Consider the following 21,703-nt stretch of genomic DNA (forward strand, 5'->3'; position numbering starts at 1 on the left):
TGAATATTTATGTGCTGAAACCACATGTGGATATTGTATTGCTTGGAATATCTAAACCTCTAGAATATTTGCATGTTCAATAGAACAGCACAACAATGTTTTTCTGCACACCCCCAGTTGTGTGTGGGAAATCCCACTTACCACTTTTCACAAATTAAGAGTATTCTGCAGATTTGTTTATAAACTTTTAAATTATTCATGAGTCCACTAATATTGTCTTTTTCTACCCTGATCTAAGTCTCCCTTACTGTATTTCCAATTATCAAATGGACAGTTTTGCAGACTACTCCTCATTTTTCCTAAGAGAGAAATGGGATTTTCTGAAAAGACTTGGAGGTATGGGAGTAACATTATTGTACTTCTGCCAGCCACTTGATTCTTACCCTCTCAAAAATGAATTATAGCATTTCGCTCCATCCCAAAATCGAAAAATTCACTATGGAGGACGGCAAAAGTGCACTATGTAATAATAGAATTCCGCAATGCCTGATTCTGTGAAATTTACTATGACGCCTGACCTTTTTGGGCCACCTAAGCAACACTTTAGTGCACAGAAATGTTGGGAAAAAGAGCATGGGAATTGAATGTACTCTAGACCACGCACACACACTCACACACGCATGCATGCACGGGCACTCTTACATGCACACGCATACACACACATGCACACTCTCTCTTTCTCTATATACATAGTATTGTATTATTGTATGTGAATATATGTGAATTGGTGTAACTCAATCGTTTGCAATCCTCGAGTGTTCATGTGAGACACACCAATGGCCTTTGCACCAAGGAGTATCACACATTGTTTGTTAGAAGGCTCTTTATGGTAGCACTGTAAAAACTGTTTCAGAAAGCAGGCATTCCCAGGAACAGATTGCCATGTCTCAGGAGAAGATGTGTTGCTTGTTGTGTCATTCAGCTTCTGAGAACAGCTGTGCTGTGGTTCATGATTGTCCATAATTCGCAGCAGAGTAGAGTGGAGAAGTGTGGCTCAATGATTAGAGCGGCAGACCCTGATGCAGAGGTCTAGCCCGGGACCAGGGTTCAATTCCCCGCCTCGGCGGGTCTTGGGCTCAAAAAAATTCCACAGACCTGATACTCTCGCCTCGGTGCCTATTCCAATCATGGAGTCCCACTCTGCAACTCTGGGCAATAGCTTGCTTAATCTCCACAACGGCCCCCATGATGCTAAGGATGCCTGGCCTCCACCTTGGGGGTGCCCAGAAGTGGACGCCTCACAGGGAAAGCCAGGATGGGTTCCACAGCGGCATTCATACAAGCCCCTTGAGACCCTTGCGGGTGAGTAGTGCGCTATACAAGTATCAAATTTACATTTACATTTACATAGAGCGTTGCTCTTATTTCTTTAATATATTTTTGTATGGATATAGGATGGCAACCATTTTTAAATTAACTGTAAAGAAAGTACTGCAAATGAAAGGTGCAAAAGAGACTGAAATCTGTGGGACTAACCAGTGAAACATATCACACTAAATTTCATAATTTCCCCCTTCGGTCAAGAATATGACATTAATGCTTTTGTTGTTCATTTTGCCTTCCAAAATCTTACATTCCCTCTGAGGATGTAACTGTTTGACACAAATTCCCAAGTAGAATTATTATGTGAAATTTCCCATAAAGCAGGTGTTTGTCGTGATCCTCAGTAAATGTCATTGTAACAGAAGGTTTTCCTACAGATTGTAAGTTCTTGTAAGGTTTGAGTGTAGGGAATGTGTGACACCACTGAGCTGTTTCACAAATTGATTGACTCACTTTGCTGATGAGGCTGATTGTGGTTAGGGCTGCCTCACTTAGTGAGCCTTTGGTATTATTGGTGGGACCCGGTTTTCAAAATAGTCAAATCCTACGGATGGAGTCGATCGTCCGTTCAACATGCGTGCATTAAGTACATTCGTAGGGCAGTGGAGTGACATAGTATGGACCAATGGGCAATGAAATAGGCGTCATCAATTTGATAGGGATGAATGACAGTGTGATGGGAAGGTCACATGATGGATTTGCATACATGATAAATGAAAGAGCGGTGGAGAATGTACACACCATTATAGTAAGTCATTGAAGTATAAGTAATGGCTACATACTCCTTCAGGTTCATAGTAGGAGAGATACACAAGAAGAAAAGTGGTGACGACATTAAAGAGCTTCAAAACTACACAGCAACCGACAGTCTTGTCACATGTATGATACCACAGAAAATTCTGGAGGTTGAAGCGACTGTTCCTGCTACTGCGCTCAGATACTTTCCTGTTTGATGGCAGGGTTCTACACAGGGAATGTTCCTCTGAATGAAGGGGATGGACTTGCTTGTCATCACTTTTCTACAGTACGAGTCGTAGGGCCATATTTCAGAAAATGTGCACAGATGCATATCAAAGTGCAAATCTGTATTGCAAAGACATGGAAAAAGTGGACCATTGATCAGCTCAAGCCATTTTTTGCGTATAAAATAATTTAGGAAGATTTAATAATTACATCTTAGTCCAGAAATAGCCTCTTTTTTACAATAAGATTTAGCTAACTGATTTTGCATTGATTGTGCCTCAAAGGTGGTTGATTCATTCATAGTTGAAAAGCAGAAGAAATGTAGGTCCTCAATTTCCTTTAATGCTGAAAAAGCATAAAATCTGCCTGGTACGTGCTTTGGCCTCGTGTAAACAGATGTTGTATCTCTCATTGTTGCACAAGCCACAGCAATGGTGCTGGTTGATTTGCTCTGTTTGTATGCACTATTGCAAAGTTTCTGTAGTGCAAGCCGTGTACTTGCAGTTTAGCACCCTGCGTGCACTACCTCTATAGATGACCGCTAAGAAATGCGTCTGCTATGACTAAAACAGGAAGAGCAGCTTAGAACAGAGACCTATTATTTTTATTAACTGGTGACGATGTGTCCACTTTCTTAGTTCTTTCAGCCGCTCCACAGGGAGACGCATCTGATAGGTCTACGTGGCCCAACGACATGCGCCCTCCGTGAGCCGCCGCATGATTGAGCACATAATAAGAATTATTTTTATTCGATCTGCTGTAATTGGCGATGGGTGCTGTTTCTGCGCCACTGCCATCATCTGCTACTCATATTTCAAATGAATACAAATTGAATTGCAACACAACTAGATTAACCCCTAAAACAGTTGTAAGAGTATAGAGCCTGCCGGTCTGCAGATTACACACAAGCTGTCAGAGGGACAGGCTAGTGTAAATAGGACAAGCTAGAGTCATGTAAAGGTGCAACTCAAATAGTGCCCGAGCCAGGTGAGATTTGGGAGGAGATGGTTTCTCGGGTATTTATTAATTAATTACGGATTAATTATTAATATTCTCATTGTTGGTCTGAAAATGTTAGCGGTTCTACATTTCTTACACTCATTTCCAAACGTGCAGTCTGATAATGCTCTTCCTTCGAACTGGTTAAAGCACTTTGATTTTTTATTGCATTTTCCACCCACCACTACATCGATGCTAGAAAAGGGTTTGACACTTAAAGAATTTGATGGATCGAGACAATATTGACAACACATTTGAGGGAAAAAATTTGCAGTCAACGTAAATTGAGTCTAAAGCAAAATCATGGTAATGGAGTAAAGTCCAGAATTGTCAGGCCCCAGCTACCTTACTGGTACTCTTGTGTGGCTAGGTAGCATTTAGATAAGTGCCAAAAGACCCTTTGAGGGTGGTGGGAGCTATATAAATGCATCCACTCAGTCAGCTGTTCAATCATGCAATGGATCACCATGTTTGAGGAACCTTGTCCTGACATGCCCAAACCTGAGGTCAAATGCACTTTCCTCTTCCTGCTTCCTTATAATTTATTTTGTGAATACCATTCCCAATGGAATCGTCGTTCAAAACGGAATTTACAAGAACATCTTATTCCACCTGAGTGAGAAAATAGTTTGTGCCAAAGAAGAGCTTTGAGGAGAACATGCGTAATGGCATAAATAGCTTGGTAATATAAGATTAGATTCCCTGATTTTTATAAGGTTTCAGCAAATTGCTTTTTCACTCAATAATCAATAAAACATATCATTGTCAAACATGTAAAATAATATTCTTTCATTTTAATGAGATTTTAAAACACTTATTTAAGCTACTTTTGAAAAGATTAATTAAAAAATATTTTTCATTTGATTGCTTTAATTATTTGAGATTATTGCAAGTTCCTTGATAGTTATATATATATTTTATAGATTTTTATGTTTTTAGCGAAGTACTTTGTGTTAAAATCTAAAACAAATTGATCTAGCTTGGGCACACAAGAAAGATGTGATAGAGCAATACATTGTAAACTTGAAAATCTTGAATGGACATCCAGCAAATACTGGCACAGCAGAGAGTTGATGCTGCACCTCAAAGATATTTCAACAGCTTTTAGCAGAGGTACCCGTTATGATTTAAAAAAGCCATAAATATTTGTAGTATTTCTATGTATGTTTTTGGATGGTGTTCCAGGTTTCCATAAATATTTTCACACGATGTGACCAAATGGAGTGGTTTCTCTCGATTGCTAGCATTTTTCTTTCTGTACAACATTGGAACTACAATCCATGTTTTCCCTGAACCTTTTTTTCAAAACATTCTATCGAGTGTTTACTTTCTGATGTATCCTACATTGTCTGGTCTCTTTCTCTGTCTTGGACACAAACCCCCCCAAATTAAAGAGGGTTGTGGTACTTTACATATTCTTCGTTCTTCTCAAACTGATGTTGGTGGCCTCACTCCAGTAGAATACCAGTGCAGTCAGTCACTGCCTTCTTGGGCATTCCTGCCAGTGCAGTGAACTTAGTGCAATATCTTCAACAATCAGGTCTTATTTACCATTGTGACAACAGTTTAATTCGAAAACCTGCATTTTTATTTTATCATATGTTTTGTCTGTCTTTGTCCCAATCCATGCTTTTCCATCTATAATCCCCAAACTTCTTCATTTTTTTGTACATCCTCTCTCTTGATAAACAAAACTCTCAACCACCAATTTAGCAAGTCAATTCTAAAGTTGCCGGTGTCGGGCTGCCCCATCTCATATCTATATCCCTCTTTACCATATTGAGCCACTTGTTTATAAACAATTGTTGATATCTATTTACCTCTTGTGTTTCCCATATTTCTAGGGTCAGAAAACTTTGTGGCCTTAAAACAACATCACAGAATTCAGTTATTACCTTCATGAGAAATTGAAGTTAGGAATCAGTGGGATAAAAAGGCTGGTGATACAATATATAAACAGTTCTGTGAGAAAACCGTAATACTTTAAATGAGAACATGTTAGTACCCATTATCAGAAATCAGGGTAAGAGTAAATGATAGTGATGGATAGTGTTCATAGCTTATTAGAACATTGGAATGTTGAGTGCTCCATTGAAAACAATGGAGTGCTCCGGGCTTCTAAGGGTCTGTAGAAGCCTGGAGCATCAACATTCCAATGTTTAACAAAGGCCTCACGGAGCCCAAGGGGTTGTAAACCCCTCAGGCTCATTGAGGCCTTTGTTTTACAAATTAAAACATTCTGCCCTCTAGGGGCGGAATGTTCTAAAAGCCTTAGAGACCTCCGTAGCGGTCTGTACCGGCCAATAAAGGCCCGCTCCTTTGTTAAAGGCCCGAGCCTTCAGCTTGGACCTTTAATGCTGGAATGGGCCTTTAATGGCTGGTAGAGCCTGCTACGGTGGGCTCTAAGGCTACAATATAAGCATGCAAAAGTAAATAAAAAAGCAATAGGTTTCTGGTTTTGAAGTATCATCGAATGCGAAGATAGAAATTCAGTAGGAACACATTTTATCATTATGAAACTTGTGGAAACAACCATTTTGGATTCGCAGTGCTCATCATGCCTCAAACTGGAATCAGGGCATGGTGCAAGCAAAGTGAAAACTATTAGTGTTGGGGATGGGGTTACATTTGGGAAACATGGAAGAGTAGGGACAAAAATATACATTTCATCTTCCATTTGGAAGGATCCATTTGACCATTCGCTAAAGGGTTTCTACTATGAAGAGAGAAATTGAGTCCTAGAGATGAACAGAAAAACAAATGAGAATCCTCCATGAAGCATCGTTAAGGGGGTGCTGAAGAAGGACAAGGCCAGATTTTGCGATAATGATTAAAGACAATCAGACTAGCACCAAGCACTGAAGTGTAGCTGTTCCTTCAGTGGAGGAGTATACACTAGATCAAGTGTCTGGGGGTCAGAGTTTACTTGAGACAAATAGTCCATCAATGAAGAAGGGATGTCTACAGTGCTTGTTTAACATCCTGTAAGGTCATCAAAAATGCTGATCCTTTCTGCTGTTCATGCTGAACTTTTCCTGAATACACTCCCAGATACTGAGATTTGTTTTCTCTAGAAATGTACAGTGCAATACTAGAGTTTAGCATAGCATTTTTAGATTAAAATAACACAAGGAAGGTGATAGGAGCAGTGAGAAGATAATACGATGTTCACAAAGTAAAGGGGCTTTTGTAACTGAGAGGGGTGAAAGGAAGGATTCCATTGAGACTATGGTGTTGCCAAGGAGTTAATGCAAGGCCGTGGTGTAATGAAGACTAAAGATCCCAAGCACATTGGTGGTCAGGAAAATATACATCGTTAACACTACTCAATGTTAATGTTTTTGGGTGATTACCTTAACATTCCAATTCGCCCTAGTTTGCCATGTTCCATATTTTAATGGATGAAATCCAATTTCTCTAAACTTAATGATTAATACAGATTTGTAATTAGCACATGGATTACAACATTAAGGCTTTCACTTGCAAATTTGGAATTAAGATTATGTACAGTAATTTTTATTATTGTACACCCTCATTAGAATTCTCCAGAGGCACCTGGGTCCAAGAGAAAGGGTGTGAGTGGATAGAATGGGAGACAACTTGGGAGACTGATTCAAGCAGATAGGTGGATCAGATTGATAAAAGAGGAGCAGGAAAGGCAGAGGGACCAGGAAGAGAAGCAAGAGAGGGGATTAGTGAATGGTGACAGATTAAGATTGACAGATGCCGAGGTAGAAAAGTCAGTGCAGCAGGACAATTGAAAGCAAGGGGACCAGATCAATGATGGAGAGTCGGTCAACAGGGGATCACTGAGAAGAAAAAGCATTGTGGGTTAAACTAAAGTTCTAAGTGTCTTGATGTCCTCTGTGGTTGTTAAAGCATGGATATTGGCACTTACCTTCTGAATAGGCTTTCAACTAAGACTTGGAAATATCAATTGAGACCAATCAATGAGCACTAGATATTCGATACACCAATACACATTTATGTTTTTCTCTTGTGTAGTTCCCTGCTTTCAATTTTATATATGGCTGTAAAATAATAGTCAAAAATAACGCTACCATTCGTTAAGACAAGTTCAATGAATAGTGCAACAATAAAAACAACTGGAAATCTGTTATGTAGTGGACTTTACAGCACAATGCATATTGTAGCACGAGTGACAGGTCTTTGTCCTGAGAACATGGAATATCTCCCAAAAGCATGCACCAATGTGCGGAGAGCTTGATAACATTTTGGTAATTGGTATGTTAATTTAGAGACATTGATTATGGGCCTATTTTCCCTGCTACATATGAAATTATGGAGCGAAGAAACATATTCCTGCAGCTGTTACCTCCTTTTTTCAATTCTTCATAAAGATCCTAGATATTTCATATCCAGCTCCATGCACACAAAGTCTACTTTCTCAATTCTTACTGTCAGGATTATCCCATTCAGGATTATCCCATTCAGGATCATCTTCAAGAAGGCTTCTGAGATGGCTACCAGACCCAACATGTAGTTTAGTTGTACAAGGCCTGGTAATTTCTCGACTTGACTACGGCAACTCCTTATACCTTGGAAGCCCTAAGTCAGTCTTGAAAGGAATGCAGGCCATACAAAATGCTGCAGCACGCTTTCTCCTAAAAATAGCCAAACACCAATCAGAAAGGACAGCACTCGCGGCCCTGCACAGGCTCCCAGTGGACAAAAGAGTTCATTTGAAGACTCTATGCCTTGTACATAAAGCAATCCACAATAAAGGTTCTAAATTGATCCAGGACCTTATTACCCCTTACAATCCAGTGAGATCCTAATGCTCCACTAACCAGCTGCTACTCACTGTCCCCAGAGTCAAGAGAGCCACAGCCAGTGGATGCTCTTTGGCTCACATTGCCCTAAAACTTTGGAATTCTCATATCCTACAAATGAGACAATGGAAGTGGAACTGAAATGTAGGAACATACTAAAGACTAGACTGTCTGAGTAGGTTCCGCATGATAGTTGTCCTTTGGCTATTTAGCTCTGGGAAGCCCTTCTGGGTAGGCATGCTCTCTATAAAGCTAGGAGAAGTGTATAGAATAGAATCCATCCTCTATAGGCGATGTTTGCATTCTACAATATTTTATAACACCATTGTGGCATGACATACCGTTTTATAAAGCGATGCACCATAGAAATCAATGTTAAGTGGTGTCTGAACGTGTCTGCAATGGCACCCCACCAGGATTGCCTTGACTCATCTGCACATTATATGTGTATGACAAGTGTCACTAGGGGCAACCAGTGTTGTGATTACTCAGTATCTGAGTTTCTCATTAACTTAATTCTCTTTATCTACTAAGGTATCATCATATGATTATGATTGCCGAACTTCTGAGTTTTGCACATCTTCACAGATTTCGTTGTCAGTATGCTGGTGGAATTTTTTCATTTCTTCTTCTTGGATTGTATTTCTTTGTAGTCATTGCGATCTCTTTCAATCTGCATACTGGCTTCTTTTGCCCCAAAGACACACTCTCAGATTAATATTTATCCTTCCATGCAATGTTCATGCCTTCCTTCTCCAGGCATTGCTTCCAAAAACCCATCTTAACAGTTACTGCAAGAGCAGATGTCCCTCAAAAATGATATCTCTAAGATGAGAATGTGTCTTTTAAGGATCATCACAGCGCAGATGGGTTGCCGTCTGCACTGTGAAAACATGGAGCAGCTTCAAAGCAGATGCTCCATTTTCCACATGAATGCGCTTCTCCCAGGGCCGCGCGAGTTTGCATCTGCCCTGAGGGCAGCACATTCATCATGATACGATTCATTTTCCTTTATGGTAGTGGGCGCACCTTTTAAAAGGTGCGCCCAGTGCAATAATGGAAAATGCGCTGCACGTATAATGCGGCCCCTGTTCTGCATATGGTAACTGTAAGCCGCAACCTTCCGGGAGGTGGAGGCCAGAAGAAAGTAAAACAGGACAGCGCACTTCAGACGGGCATGGAGTTGGAAGCCACAGGATGCTTCTGTAGTGGGCTTGTAACAATATTTGTAGCTTGCCTGTGATCTACCAACCTTCTACTTTTGATACTAATTATAATTTCAGCTAGAGGATTCTCTCCCCAAGAATTAACATATCCCTGCCCCGGCTTTGCAGAGGAAAATGTAATTGTAATTATATAGTGCTTGCTACCCATGATGAGGCATAGAAATGCTTTATACTGGGCAGCATGCTGCTCCTTAACCCAAGGTTAGTGGGTAGTCAAGTGTATTGGTTAGTGTTAGTTATTGGGATTAGTCTTGTGCACTCAAGCAAACCATTCCATGCAATACTTCCAGTCAGAGGAGATTAGGTATTGTTAGGTCACATAGATATGCCTTTCAGGGGAAGGGCAAGAGATTGTGATCTTGTAAATGAAATGAGTTATGAGCAATTTGCAGAAATGCAATAATAGAGAATATTTCAAACATGCATATGACCAAACAGTGTGGGATTGGGACAGAAAATAGACCTGGGTACCAACATTAAACTGGTCTCCATTCCAAGTCAGGTAGGTAAAAAAAATGGCCCACATTTGAAAATAGGTCAGTTTTGTTCTTGTAAAGACACATTGGAAAGCTGTTTTGCAATGTAACGCTTCCATCAGACAATTCTCTGGTGAAAATTACATGTATAGAGGGAATTCTATTCCTACTGATTTTCGGGGGATTATACATTACCGAAAAATTAGCATTACCACTCTCCATTATGGTACCAGTCCTCCCTCCAAAGAAATTACACTTAGCGCTTAAATGAGGTCAACTCTGCTTTCTGAAGGACTGTACAGTACCACCTTCTCTAAACTGGGCTAGTTGGCCGATTTAGATGTAGGTGGTTGCAGACAATACGTACATATATGGGAGGAAGAGGTGAATTTTCTGCATGTGGGGAATCATTTGGTGAAATTATCTGAGCCATACTATCCCTTTGTCTGAAAAAATGATGCTCCAGGATTTACAACCCCACCACATGCAAATCAGAGGATTTCACATTTCCACACACCTCTAATCCATGTCATAAATTCTCGCTCACAATAAATGGCGGGAGCACACCTTATTTAATTCAGCACAGTGTCTTATAGTGCTTTGAAACAGAATGTTCAAGACAGTACCTCACGCAGCATTATCACGTGTGGAGTGTTCAAGTGGTGAAATAGGATAAAGATTAGAAGTTAAGAAAGGTAAGAGAAAGGAAGAAATATACAACACCTCTCAGTCAACTTCTAATCTTGAGCCTAGTGTGCCATCTCATCTTTATGTGTTATGTTGTGGTACTCACTCCACTACTCCCCTCCAACTTACATCTTTGATTGAAGTTTAGATTTCGTGTGCTTTGTTTTTTTGTGTAGTGGTATTGTGGTGTGTTAGGATGTATTATCATTTAATGTATTGCTACAATGATATGTTAAGGTAGGTTTCGTTTCCGTAAAATAGATTTTGTATATCATGCTATTTCATGTTAATGGCAAGATCTGTAGTGCCAAAACAATGGGTTGTGCAGATTTTTACAATCTGTGAATTCTATGATGTATTTTTTCTTTTAAAAAAAATTCTGATAAAATTGTTCTTAGTACGTGCTCATTGTTTTGTTTTAGTGTTTCTTTGATGGGAGTGAGTCAAGGAGGAAAATCAATGAGATGCTTTATGCTGAGAAAGAAAAGCCACAGGAGGATAGTTTCTGGCTCCTGGAAGCCCTAGTGGAAACTCATGCCCTTACTATTGTAGAGTGTTTTAACAGTGATTGTCTCCCATCACATACCCATCACAATATAGCCATCCAAGGAACCGCTCTCAGATGGATTGCTTCTTTCCTCACCTGGAAGCACACACAAAGTCTGCCTTCCCCCCTTTACCTCCAAACCCAAATAAACCATTTGTGGAGTACCCCAAGGATCCATGGTCAGCCCCTCCTTCTTCTACACTTATAGCACGCCTCTGGCCAGCAACGCCAAAACATATGGATTCAACCTCATATCCTATGCTGATGACACACAACGCATGCTCTCCTCTCTGAATACACCAACAACAACACAACTATCTTCCACAACTGCATGACAGACTTTACAAACTGGATGAAGTACAACTGCCTTAAGCTCAACACGTACAAGACAGACGTACTGATTTTTGGGGGAAAACGCTCCCATGGGACACATCCTGATGGCCTCAGAACTCATACCTAGTCGTACGCCCATTGGAACCTAGGCATCAGTCGCTAGGAACCTAGGCATCATTCTGGACAAAAAGCTAACAATGACGACTCAGGTCAACTTTGTCTCCTCCACCTTCTTCTTCATCCTCCGCATGCTTCGTAAGATATTCAAATGGCTACCCCAAATCTCAAAACACACCATCACCCAGGCCCTCATCTCCAGTCAACTGGACTACTGCAACACTCTATATGCAGGGATCACAGCTCACTCCCAACGACTACAGACTATACAGAACACCGCAGCCAGACTTGTCCTGGACCTCCCTAGATGAACCCATTTCACCCCCTACCTCAGGAAACTCCACTGACTCCCAGTCTGTAGTTCAAGCTCCCAACCCATGCATACAAGGCCCTACACAACTGCAGATCGGCCTATTTGAACCACTGCCTGAAGTTCCATCAGCCCACTAGACACCTCTGCACTGCATCCCTTTCTCTAACCCTCACCCCCTGCATCCAACATAGCAGATAGGAGGTCTCTCCTTCTCCTACCTAGCAGCGAAGACATGGACCAAGCTACCCTTTCATCTACAGACCTCCCCATCACTTGCAGAGTGCCAAAAGTCCCTGAAGGCCTGGCTATCTGGCTAATCAACTGGACCCTGCCAGCGCTTGGATACCCTCACAAGGGACAAGAAGTGCTCTACAAGTCTATTGATTGATTTATAGTGTGGGCTGTACTGCTGTAAGTATCTGATAGGCCTTTAGACACCTTTAACGTGGCATGTCAGTCTAGCCCCAGTACCATCCAGATTCATTAGCTACATCTGCACTTTGTGCTGTGATGCTTAAAGGGTCAGTGTCTGAACGAATAGCCACAAGTCTGGAGAACCCTAAATATCACATTAGGGTAGGATTATGGTATTGTAAGTGAGTACCATATGATGGATGTTCGGATTGAAGTATTATATAATTATCTGCTAGTCTTGTTTGGGCCCCCCAGGTAGGAGTCTATACAGTTCCTCTCCAGTTTGGACTAAATAGGCCTAGTTGTCAGTTTCAGCAGAGAGGTCAGTCATTGACTTGCTCTACATACCAATCTATGCCAAGTCTCCACAGATGCGATACCCACAGAATGAGTCTAATGTGGTCTGCTGGTCTGCTGGCCAAGTATGTAAATGCTTTTGCTAAAACTATACTGCCTACAGATTAAGGAGCGAGGAAATCAGTTTGCATGGTCCCCTCTCAATGGGTAGAGAGTTGTTGTGACACAAACCAAATAAAAATACTGATGTGATTGGTAGATTTCTGCACAGTCAATTTTGTCTTTGACAGAGACACCACAAAACTCACCAAGTGCAGCTTTCAGTAAATCATCTGAGCCGCAAAAACATCTGTGATCCACAAAATTATAGTTTGAGCTCCTAAAAATAGGATGCCTTCTATTATATAAGTTAAATCAAAAACTTGCAAGGATGTCTCTCTGCAGAGTCTGTGTAGAGTTGTAATGTTATTCTATGTAAGGTGGTCGAGGATATCTTTATAAAAGAATGCATGCAGGGCGAGTGTAAAAAACATCTGGGAGGCCATATTTGTTTTTATTGTAAGTACAGGTTTATGCGTTGTAATTTCTGTTTTGTACTATTAACTTGCTAAATCAAATTTGATGGTTGCTATCCATAAACAAATTAAGGGGAGTGAAGAGGTGCTGTAGTGCACGGGCTAACCCTCCTCTGACACAGAACTTTACACAAACTGTAGTGCCCAACTTGATTTGCTCAATCTAAGAACCCTCCTGTTGACCTAGGGGGGAAAAGAATCCTTTTGCATTAAAGAACTCTCATCCACCATGGGTACCCCTTGGTGGCATGATCCATCATAGAGTCCCTTTCTGTTTAGTTGCTGAACGGGATGTGCTACAACCTGCGAGGTACACATAAGCACTTTCTTGGACAAGGAATAGGATCGTAAGTGGGGTAGGGTTACTTAATGAAAACACCTGCCTGGTAGTCCTAACATTTTAATCTGGGCGCCAGCCGGTATGATTAAAAACAGAAAAAGTTAGGAAGTCACAGGGCTTTAGTTACCCCAACTTCTTGTTAGAGTCAACATGTTTCTGCCACTTTTCTTCCCAAATGCTAGTGGCTTTCATCAGGACCGATCATAATTCTACAATCCACACATTCCATAATGCTGGCATTACAAGTGAGTTTACCATACATTTTTTTAAGCACACCTAAACCCCTGTGTCCATCAATGGATATCTATTAAGGCACTTAATAGTGCTGCATGGGTACACAGAGGAGAGACATGCCTGCTGTCACACAGATTCAAAGGTCCCTACCTGGCCTGCTCGCCTAAAATACCTCTGTCCATGTCTGTAACTTAAATCAACTGGAGGGTTCTTAGATTGATCTAATCGAGTTGGGCTTAATGAGTTGCTATCCAGCCTAAGAATTCAGCAGGCATTTATTTTCAAGTTGTAGGGATACACATGAGACAAATAATACATAAAGAACTTTTAAAAAAAGTGTAATGTTGCACTGAAGAAAAACAAATCAATAATCTTTGGCAATGCTTTTTACATCTGTCTTGAGTTTATATGTTATGTTTGCTTGCTTTCATCCTTTGCCTTTTAACTATTGCTTTCTTTCTTTCTCACTCTGCTGCTGTCGCTCTTGCATCTTCTGCACTCGGCTTCTGTTGCAAAAAGCACGCAATCCGCTTGAGAGCTCTGCTCCATGCCTAGCAACGCGCACATCGGATGACGACCTCCGAGTGCGGCGAAGCCCCAGTGTCGGATGGCTCTCTCCCAACATGAGATGGCCCAGTAAGTCAATGTCCGGAAGCGGGCATGGACGAATGGAAAGTGTTGAATGAAAGAAACTGGCAATCCAGCACCCGAATAGCTTTGAGAACACTGATGATGTACAAAATGGTAAAGATCTCTGATACCTCAACTGAATTAAAAGAAGACTTATCAGGAGTCTTAAGTTCACAAACCCTTGCAGATTGGCATCAGATAAACCCCTTCTTTTCAAGGGACCTTAAACTTTCATCAAAATTCTCCAGTGTATGGTCACACACCAACCATAGTAAGCATCGCTGTTCTTTATTATTTAAACAGGAACTCATAGACACACTGAACAAACAATGTTACTGTAATACTCTGTACTCAATAAAATTCCCACGCAGTCAGTAATGAAATGCGTTTTCTTCAAGACAAGAAATCAGAAGCATGTCTTATAAGTGCCCTGAAAAATCCTGTTGTAATTCAGACGCCCATTTTCCGTTTTCAGTTTTTACTGATTTTTACAGAGGTATGCAAACAGAACCCATTTGTATTTATTTCTATATTTTTTATATAGATAAAAATGGAAAACAATTCTTTTTGAGTGATTCACAATGCTGTGTGTCATGAATGCCAGCCCAATTTTAGTGAATTCTCTAAGTCGCGTATAATAAATATTAGTGCATAATAAATTAATTTATTTTCTACTTAAGTGGGAATTTATTTTTTCATTTAAACCTTGGAAAAATTGTTTTTATTAATATATATATGTGTATATATATATATATATATCTATATATATATATATCTATATATATATATATATATATATATATATATATATATATATATATATATATATATATATATATATATATATATATATATATATACACACACACGCACACACACACATGCATTACCTACTCGCGATCGGCAGTAGGTAGTTATAGTAAGGACCTAGTTTTGAAAGAAAAAGTGTTTTTGGTTTGCTTATAACTGTGGTGCCATTTGACGAATCTTCACAAACATTTTCAAAAAAGAGTCCCACTTTGCCTAGCTCTACATGGAAAGTTTTGGACTGATCTGTTAAGCAGGTGCTGAGAAAAAGGGTATGGGTCAAAAAATGTGCTCTTCCCATGCGATTTCCCATAGGGATTTTCAACATGACTATAACCCGAACCGCTCGACGGAATTGAGTCAAATTTGGCGGAGAGGTAGCTCCTGGTCCAGAAAGAGCCCTTTTTGTAATTTGGTGTAAATCCATGCAGTAGTTTTCAAATTATTAAAGAAAAACACATTTGTATATTTAGGGACTCGGATCCTCAGTGGATCCAACAGATCTCATGCTGAGATCTGATTGGCTGCTAACTCTTCAACCAGGATGTGTTGGCAGCCATTTTAAGACCCATACTCAGCCAAGTCCCCAAACAAAGTTTTTAAAAGAGAAGTGGGCAGGGTAGGAATACCCTGATCGCCTAGGCCTGGTGATTGGGTCCCACAGGGACCCCGCCAGGGGCCATAAACATTTTCTTTTCAAGTTTGCAGCGAAATCGCAGTGAATCTGTGAATTCACTGCAACATTGAAAAATAAAAACTAGCAAGTTCCCGATGGAGAGGGGGGAGCTAGCAGGGACCGCGGGGGCACTGGGGCTTCCCCCACTGTCCTCAACAGTGCACACTGGGTGCCCTGGGTGGGCCTTGAGCACTCAGCATCTAGTGGAGGGCCCTGGGGGATGGGGTCCCTGGGGCCAAAATCAGCAAGGGGAGGGGGGCCGCGCAGCCCCCTTCCCCTTTTAAAAAGGTCAAATGATCCTAACTTATTGGGCCTGCCACAGGCAAAGCAAGTGTTTCAGCAATTCCACATTAAAAACAATCTGAAATCCTTGCTGGAGGTGAATGCATCGTTGATCAGTGGGAGAGCAATCTGTTGTGACTGTGACAAGTGGGTTCTTTCCTGTCCTTTCCTGGTGACAGCAGAGTCCATGGTTCTCCCTTTATATCACTACCAGTATGCAAATTTGTAAAATCGCATGGATGCCTCATCCATTTGCCCCCCCCCCCCCATCCACCTTAGTAGTATGCAAAGGTCTTCCCGTCTTTTGCCAGGATGATGGACAGCTTATCAAAAGGCCCCCCAGCGTGTTTCCAGTCGATTTTGATGATGTGTTCTTGATGCTGAAGAATATGAGGACATCTCCACCAAACAAAAAACCACTTACTTTATAAAGTTAAGAGGAAGTACCCTTGTTTGGTGAAGATTCACCTTTTTGTAGTCTCATCATCTTCTCTATATAAGAATTCATGTTATCACAGATTTCTGGAAGGAATAATCACATTGCCGAAATTAAACGTACAGAAGGTCACTGGAGACATTTCCTTGCGGTCCATTATGCAGCTGTAGTGTAGAATATGAACTAGACATTTACCCAACTAACTAGTACTTACTAATTAACCAGTAGTAAGTACTCCAGTTGGGTAGACATTTTGTAGAAAACTGTGGACTCTTGGATAAAGGGGCAGGTTAGGTTCCATTGTGGCCCAGTCACTCTCACAGCTACTGGCACACCAACACAGTCACTCAGACACCCACTCACACACCCTTTCAGCCACTCTTGCATCCACTCATATACCCACACAGCCACTCACACACCCATACAATAACTCACACATCCACTCACATACCCACATAACCACTAACACACCCATTCATAGACCCATACAGCCACTCACACATTGGAGACATTTCCTTGTGGTTCATTATGCAGCTGTAGTGTAGAATTTGCACTAGACATTAACCCAATGAACTAGTGCTTACTAATTAACCAGTAGAAAGTACTCTAGTTGGGTAGACATTTTTTAGAAAACGGTGGACTCTTGGAGAAAGGGGAGGTGAGGTTCCATTCTGGCCCAGTCACTCTCACAGCTACTGGCACACCAACACAGCCACTCAGACACCCACTCACACACCTTTTAAGCCACTCTCACATCCACTCACAGACCCACACAGCTACTGACACACCCATACAATCACTCACACACCCACATAATCACTAACACACCCACTCACATACCTACAAAACTACTCACACACTCACTCACTGACTCATACAGTCACACATAAACCCACTCACACAGCTACTTACACACCCACTCACAGACCCATACAGCCACTCATACACCCACTCAAAACTACTCACACACCCACTTATTCACTCATACAGACACACACACCCACTCACAGACCCATACAGCCACTCATATACCCAGTCACTGACCTATTTAGCTACTTACACACCCACTCACAGACCCATACAGCCACTCACACACCTACTCACCAACCCATATAGCCACTCACACACCAGAGAAACCACTCACACACCTACTCACTGACCCATATAGCCACTCACACCAACAAAACCACTCACACACCCATACAGCCACTCACACACCCACTCACAGACCTATACTCTCACTAACATAGCCACTCACCGACCTATACGACCACTCACACACCCATTTTCAAAGGTTACAGGTTACAGTTAGGAAATAAAATGTAAAAACTGCTTATGACCTCACATATTACATCACTCATGACATGGTCAGTGACATCACTCATGACATCATTGATGATATCTCAAATGACATCACTGATGACATGTTTTTTCAGTGAATATATATGTATATGCATATATATATGCATATATATATATACATATATATATATATATATATATATATATATATATATATATATATTACACAATTAAGTTAACAGTGCTGTAGCATTTTTTTTCTTTGTTCTACCTTTAAAATATATATAGGATTTACATTAATATTTCAGATAAACCTATTTTTACTAATTTATTATGAAGTTCAATAACATTTTTTAATTTACCTTATACTTGTACCCCTTATTGTGGAGTCTCCCTATGGTAAAGTATAGGGAAAAGCAAAATAAAAGTTTATTTAATTTGAGAAAAATATAATAATGTTATTAATTGTATATGTCAATTTTACATGTAGAACCACATTACAAAAATGCTACAGCACTATTAACTTAATTTTGAGTTAAATATTTAAGTAATTTAAATATATTAAATGAAAATAGTTTTTCTGTTTAACTTAACAAATAAATTCCCTCTAAAAATAAAAACATATTTTTTTATTATAAATAATTATTGAAAGTGGTGTGTAGAATTAATATAAAGTAATGTAATTATATTTTAATTATATTTTAATAAAAGTTAATGGGTCTTTAATTTATAAATCTAAAAATGGTTGTTAAAATATTGTATTATTAAAAATCAAATGTTTTATGTTTTCAAACATAAAAACATATTTATTTATACTTTTAACTATTTTAAATAATGTTATTTAATGTAACATTATTTCCCATGGACTTTTACTTTAAGTTCCCACCCCAGTTATTTTCTGTGAGAGAGATTTGCAGTACAAGTGGTTGGCAATGTGTTCTGCTGGACTCACTCCAGCTCTGTGCTGGACTAATTTACTAGTGTTTTGGCTCCCATTTTGCTGTTGTAACTTTAGAAGTGGAGTTGGCGAATAGAAATGGGCTTACTCTTCTGTGTGTATGTGCTTGTCCCTCCCTATCACCCACCCTAAACCCCTCCTTATTCCTCCCAAAGCCCCTCCCATTTAGTAGTAAGTATGCCCTTTTTCCAGCCAACCCCTGGTCCCTCACACATTTACTACAAAGTAGTAAACTTACATGTGTGAGGATCTCCCCATAGAAAAGATTAGACAGGTGGTGGCAGAGATTTTCATTCATAGGCTCGTGGGTATCATTTTGTAGTACACTAGTACTGCTATTGTAATATTACTAAATATACTGCAAAATGCATTTTGTGAATAGACACTTTTATCTTTACCCCATCTGCAGAGGAAATCATATTTGAGGTGGAGAAAAGAGTGGAGAGTAAATGTGTATGCACTTCATGCAGTTTCTCGTAGAAATCATTTTTGGTGGATGCCAGCAGACATACAAGTATCCTTTCAAACTGGCCAACACTAATACACACAGCAGCATTAAAGAAAGCAAGCATGCCAACAATTATGACCATTCGCATTGGAATACATGAGCTAAGACAACACACAGAGGCACACAGAAACACACAGATAACAAACATACACTCACTCTTACTATGAAAGACAACATATCCAGGAAAGCATTGACAGATGGACAGAGGGCTTGATTGAGACATCCTACGCAGAAACATTCATGTAGGCACATGGCAGCACATTTGTAAGCATACAGGCCCAAACATGCTAGTAGTCAATACGTGTTTCGGCACAGTGTGTTTCCTTCCATTGACTTAATCAGGGATTACGTTTAGAATCATTGTCCTTTGTAATTAATGGCTAGCATCCGGTGGTCATCCTCGTAGACTCCCAAAATCGTCAAGGAATGTTAGTTCAATAGGTATTAAACACCTAGGGAATGGTATCCCTCAGGTGAAGTTTGTGGGCAGTATAGTTCAATTTGAAAATAATCATGCTGGAAAATCCTAGTTATGCTGCCTTCTTCTTGCATTAACTTCACCTGATTTCATTTTCTACACAAAAGATACATTTTGTATTCATGAAATGGCCAATGTCCCTTATTTCCATTATCCTGCTGTCAGTTACTTTTGGCATTTTGCAACAACCGAGATGAGATAGGCAAACTTGCTACAGAAAATATTACTTGCTTGGCACTCAATTTTTTTCTATCACATTTGCTTTCGTTTTCCTGTAGACATGTAGACCCGTGCAGTACAATGTTTTAATTGGTACAGAATGGAGATAGGACACGCTTACTTTACCAGTCATAAAGCATACAATGTCATCAAAATTGAACACAGAGATATTTTGCACAGATAAATACAAACTGAGGATGTGCCTACCACACTTATTTATAAGTCATATATTACAATCCTAATATGGCACCGTGACTTATGAACTGTCATCAAAGAGCTTCATGCAAACTGGATGGTATAGGTTAGAATGCTATGTATGTTTTCCAGTCTTTCCTTATCCTGATATTGCTTAAAAGGGATGGTTTGGATAGAAATACATTCTTATTAGTAAAGCCAACAACAACCATTGTGACACGTCTTTGTTGTTCTCCTTACCAAAATGTTTTAAAATATACTGCCTACTAGTATAGATGACATGTGACTTCTACATCTTGTAATCCTTATTGTGTTATGTAACATTTCCTATAGATTGGTTTACACACAAATCATTCATTGTCTCTGTATAATGTATGTGAAATGTAAAGTGCTCTGACAGCCCACACTGGTATGAGTAGCGCTATAAAACAAATGAAATTAATTTGAGAACGGGAATATGGAGAGATGAGGGGCACTGGTGGAGGGTGGTAGTGAGGAAAGCCGTGAAGAAAGAGGCCTGGGGGGGGCGCCACCAGCACTTAAGCCAGCCAAGGACACTCATATAGGCACTCAGTCTTTTGTTTAGCAAAAGTATATCAACTGAACATGTGCAACACTTTTTTAGAAATGCATTCTGAAAGAATTTCAGCGCTCTCAACTGCTCTGGAAGATGATTTTATAGCTGTGGCTGGTCACTGCTACTTTGCAGACACCTGCATGCTTTGAACAGCACATGTTGTACGAAGCTGTTTCTAGCAAGGCTTCTGGGTGCCCAAGAGTACAGCGGGCAGGCTAATGGATGCTCAGTTGTCGGCCAGGGGCCTTATCACAATAAGTCCCTCGGGGGAACAACCAGTGTTTGCGTGCCCCATGGGCACTTTGGTATTACAGAAGGCGGCACAGATGCTTTTCGTCCCCTTCAGGAATACTGAGAGCGCTGGCGCACTTACAGTGCCAGCGCCACCATCAGGGGGCATTCCTTCATTTGCATAGGGGGGTACCCTCTGCAAATGAGGGAATTCCTTTGCCTCTGCACCCGGGCCATATTACAGATGTGAGCGCAGAGGCAAAGAACTTTCAGGGGGTGCACTCACAGCGCGCCCCCTGAGAGCAGCCCTCTGGAAGAGAGAAAGGGGTCATACGAACCTCCCAGACATCCCCTTGCAGGTGGGAGCAGTCAATGTCTGCACCCCCTGCAAGGGGATCTCTAATCCCTTTTAAAAGTGCAGGCGGGTTGCCGCCTGCACTGTGAAAACACGGAGCGGCTGCGCTCAGTGTTTTCACATGAATGCGCTGCCCCCAGGGCAACGCATTCACCATAATGTGGCGCATTGGTATTGTTTGCGCCCAGCGCACCTTTTTGACATGACAATGCGTAATACGGCCACAGGTATTGCCATATTGCGCCCAGAATTAGGTAAGTGTACTGGGGCCTGTATTGGATGGCAAGCTTCTATTCCTTTATTTCACTGGCTACCTGGTAAATGACATGTCATGCCATAGGATGGAGTAAGGTTTGCTCAATATGGCAGGTTTGGGGACGCTACCCTCGCGAGAGATAATGCTTGTGGAGCA

The 21,703-nt window shown here is 40.7% G+C and overlaps 1 protein-coding gene across 8 annotated transcripts in view; it reads left to right on the plus strand.

Moving 5' to 3' along the window:
* SLC4A4 (solute carrier family 4 member 4) overlaps positions 1 to 21,703 on the plus strand; it is a 739,594-nt gene that overhangs the window by 527,424 nt on the left and 190,467 nt on the right. The gene's annotated exons all lie outside the window — the stretch shown is intronic.

Source organism: Triturus cristatus, chromosome 2_2, assembly GCF_964204655.1.
Source record: "Triturus cristatus chromosome 2_2, aTriCri1.1, whole genome shotgun sequence".
NCBI classification, from domain to species: Eukaryota; Metazoa; Chordata; class Amphibia; order Caudata; family Salamandridae; genus Triturus; species Triturus cristatus.